This window comes from Austrofundulus limnaeus, unplaced genomic scaffold (assembly GCF_001266775.1).
Source record: "Austrofundulus limnaeus strain Quisiro unplaced genomic scaffold, Austrofundulus_limnaeus-1.0 Scaffold285, whole genome shotgun sequence".
NCBI lineage: Eukaryota > Metazoa > Chordata > Actinopteri > Cyprinodontiformes > Rivulidae > Austrofundulus > Austrofundulus limnaeus.
In genome coordinates, this window is record NW_013952687.1 from 486343 (window position 1) to 489801 (window position 3459).

The 3459-nt window shown below is 38.4% G+C and overlaps 1 protein-coding gene across 1 annotated transcript in view; it reads left to right on the forward strand.

Moving 5' to 3' along the window:
- Positions 1-3459, forward strand: part of map1ab (microtubule-associated protein 1Ab) — an 87387-nt gene that overhangs the window by 59850 nt on the left and 24078 nt on the right. Inside the window, exon 3 of the mRNA XM_014021278.1 lies at positions 3160-3242. The gene's annotated coding sequence lies outside the window, so the exon portion shown is untranslated. The remainder of the gene's footprint in view (positions 1-3159; positions 3243-3459) is intronic.

Sequence of the window (3459 nt, forward strand, 5' to 3'; positions counted from 1 at the left end):
CCCCCCCCACCACCACCACCAATAAAATGACATTATTTGCTCAAACACAATAGAAATTAACTGGTTAAATAGACGAATGCAACTCTCTTGTTATCTTTAGGCAACTTTGACCTGATTTAAAAATTTACAATGTCATATTTGTATGTTTAAGCATAATTGCTGAAAATGAAATGCAGGGTTTTAGAACATAATCCCCCCAATGTAATGTTAGACCTAAAGTTACACCCTTGCAGTCACATCCATCATATTTGTTAGCGATGCAGTTTTGTTTGCATCGATAAACAAACCTCTGTTCTCTAGAAACAATGCTGTTCACGCAGAAAATTACAAAACGGCCCATTGCAATCTCTAACTGGAACCTAAAGTGTGGGTATGTAGAAGAATGCTTATACCATTTCACAGCAATACAAGATTGTACATTTTATTTTATTAATCATTAAAAGAGGAAATATGAATTTGGAAATTCTCAATTTTGGTCAAAATAATAACCTAAAAAAAAACATCATGGTCATGGTAAAATGGTCTTGCGTCATATTAAGTTTCTGAGCTTCTTACCCCATATATACCATCCCATAACCTCATATCCTTTACTAAATGATTCCTTTTCATGCCCAGAGTTTGACTGGTGACAGAAGGAGGAAGGGCTTTTATAATCAGGGCTCCCAGTTTATGGAATGCTGTCCCACTAAATATTAAGCAGGCCACCTCATTGTCTTCTTTTAAATCATTACTTAAAGCTTATAATAAGACTCTTAATAATTAAATTTCTTTTGTATTTTTATTTTATTATTATTCAGTGTTACATTTTTAGATATTTTGACTGATTTGGTATACATTTTGTGTTTCATGCTGTGTATTTTATGATGTTTTAATTAATTCTTGAATATACATTTGTTTAAAAAGTCACAAGTTGAAAATGAAATAAAAAGTTAAAGTCATGTTTTTTTTTTTTTTTTTTTTTTTTAATTTGTTGATAGGTTGCAATTAATGAAGTGTAAATAAATAACTGTGTGTTTTGGACCTTGCAAATAAGCTGCTCAGATTCACCTGACCGCAGTGGTTCTGTCAGAGCGTCCTCTCTGATGGTCACACTGGACGTTCTCTGTCTCCCGGTGGAAACAGCCGTGTTTCAGACAAAGTGCCTTTGTTGCTGTAGGACCTGCTCGTACCAGCTGTGCAGTATCAGCGAGTGTTCTCTCTGCAGGCAGCCATCAGCAGAGACGAAAACACACTCTTTTCCTGTAATTCACCAGGGAGAAATAAAATACAGCAAGGGCCTTTTTCTTTTGAAAACAGATTACACAAAACTCATTTCAGAGTTGGGCAACTCGTGTGTCCAATGTTGTTTCTTTATTCCTGTGAGTGACTTTCGAACGCATCAGAGCAAACCTGCATATCATGCCTGCCCACCCCCACAGCTTGGTCATGGTGCTGAGAAACCAGACACGTCTTGTGACCAGATCTGCTGAGCTGTCAGAACTTCATCTGAAATACCATCTCTGTGTCATGTTTTTTTATCTTTCTTCTAACTGTGAGGGACGTCTGCCTCTGGGCTTTGACAGAACGTTTCACTGATCTCTCATCAGTCAGTCGCTCTGTGTTCTGATCAGTTGCTGCTAAACGAGGCTTCAGTATGTCTGCAAGGAGAAAAAAACAGCATGCTTCTTGGGGTGTTGCTGGTTTGCCTCTATGATTATTTACTTAATGCTAAGTTGGCTCAACCCTCCTTCACACTGCTTTGTAACCGTTTTTGCTTTCCCTTCACAATCACATCTTTAAGCAGAGAACTCTAATTGAAGGCTATACAAGGTGCAACCAGCATAAAACTTAACAACTTAAGTTTAAATGATTGAACAGTTTCCTAAAAAAAGCCTAAATCACAGGCATAACAAGTTCTATATGGTAAGTTAAAACATATGAGCTTGACCCTCTAGAATAAAAAAAAAAGAAAACATAACTGAAAACACGGGGGAAATACTGAAATTCTCAGAGGGTGAAGTCATCGAGACTTTACTATTATTAGACCAATCTAATCTGTGTTGAAGCAGCGGGGAGTTAAACTTTGGCATCATGTCCATGCTGGATGGGTCAGCTGTAAAATGTAAATATGCAAAGGGATGTAGAGAAGCCTGAAGCTTTGTTTCTCAGTGGTAAAATGGTGAAATGGTTGGGAGTGAGTCAGTGTCTTAGGAGGTGTTCAACCATCTGGAAGTCTTATACATGAGGGGTGACAGGATAAAGATGGATAGATGGATCAGGGCCTTGGAAGCACCTGAACTGAAAGGTGAAAGTCTTGATTTACTGGTTCATCTATGTCCCATCCTTCACTTATGTTTATGAGATGTGGACTATGACCAAAAGAATGACATTCCAGATACAAATGGCTGAAATGAGCTTTCTCCCAGCGTGACTCAGCCTTAGAGACAGGATGAGGGTCTCCATCGTCCATGGGCAGCTGAAGAGTAGAGCTTATGCTCCTTCTCATAGAAAGGAGTCAGCTGAGGTGGTTTGAGCATCTGATTAGAATACTGTACCTCCTTCTAGAGGTATTTCTGGGCACATTCCACTGGGAGGAAACCCCAAAGCAGATTCAGAAGTTGCTGGAGGAATTACATATCCTCTTTGTTTTGGGAACAACTTGGGATCCCCAAGAAAAAAAATCACTGGGGAGAGGGACGCTCTCCTCGATATGTTGCCTCCACGACTTGGTCTTCTATAGAACAAAAGATGGATGGACAGACAATCATTCAAATGCTTTTTTAAAACAAGTTTAAAAACACTTTTTAAATTTCCAACAGTCCAGTTTTATATATTTCTTCATTCAAGTTCCTTACCAGTAGAACTATAAAAAAAAAACCAGCCAAATAAGTGACCCTGTTTCCTGTTCCATCTTTTGTTCTTGCAGTGATGCACAACTGCATTGGCTGTTCCTTTACAGTTATTGTCCCACATACACTAAAGACTGCAGAATGATAAATGTCCTTGATTCCAAGAAGTTTTAGTTGGTTCACATCTCGATACCATCCAGCAGAATACCTTCACAGCAAACAGCCAAATGTCTGGTGACTGTGATTGTCTAATTGATTATCTACACGCCTGTATTAATTCAAATCTCGTACGACAAAACATTAAATGTACCTTTTCGATGTTCTCTTACAGGTCAAAGGACTCTCCAGCACACGAGTGATGTCTTAGAGACTGTGGTGCTTGTCAACCCCTCAGAAGACACTGTTGTGTCAGAGGTGAGGTCAACATAATTTAGACTAAGGTGCAGTATTCTGGTGCTTTTTGTAAACCCAATTCCAATGAAGATGGGCCATTGTGTAAAACATTTAAAACAATATGATGATTTGCAATTTTTTTCACTCTATGGCTACGTTCACACTGCAGGTCTTAATGCTCAGTTCCGATTTTTTGAAAAAATCCGATCTTTTTGTGTGAACGTTCACATTACATTTT